At 40.4% G+C, this 324-nt stretch overlaps 1 protein-coding gene across 1 annotated transcript in view; it reads left to right on the top strand.

The window, feature by feature from the left end:
• The window catches only part of LOC119592773 (protein turtle homolog B-like), a 45,158-nt gene that overhangs the window by 7,995 nt on the left and 36,839 nt on the right, over positions 1–324 (top strand). The window lies entirely within an intron of this gene.

Genomic DNA, 324 nt, shown 5'->3' with positions numbered 1-324 from the left:
AATGTAATTTTTCTTTTATTTTTTTCGCTTATCATCTCTTTAATTTCCACTTAACTGTTCTCAAAGTTGGTTTCATCCGCCAAATAGGCGTGGCCATTGTGCACAAATCTACGGTCGGCAGCATTCGCATTTCATTACCTTCCTCGCCTTCCGTATCTGATAAACTTCCGCTTCAGAGCGCTAACGTTGCACCTGTCGCCAGTTAACCAAATATCATACTGGAAGCCGTTTTTCTAGTTGAAGCATTGATATTGAAGTCCCTCCTCAAAGAAAGGGCACATACTGATTCACAAATACATTGATTAACACGCCAAATCCAGATCA

This window comes from Penaeus monodon, chromosome 30, assembly GCF_015228065.2.
Source record: "Penaeus monodon isolate SGIC_2016 chromosome 30, NSTDA_Pmon_1, whole genome shotgun sequence".
In the NCBI taxonomy this organism is placed as follows: domain Eukaryota; kingdom Metazoa; phylum Arthropoda; class Malacostraca; order Decapoda; family Penaeidae; genus Penaeus; species Penaeus monodon.
This window is presented reverse-complemented; position numbering and strand designations above follow the sequence as displayed.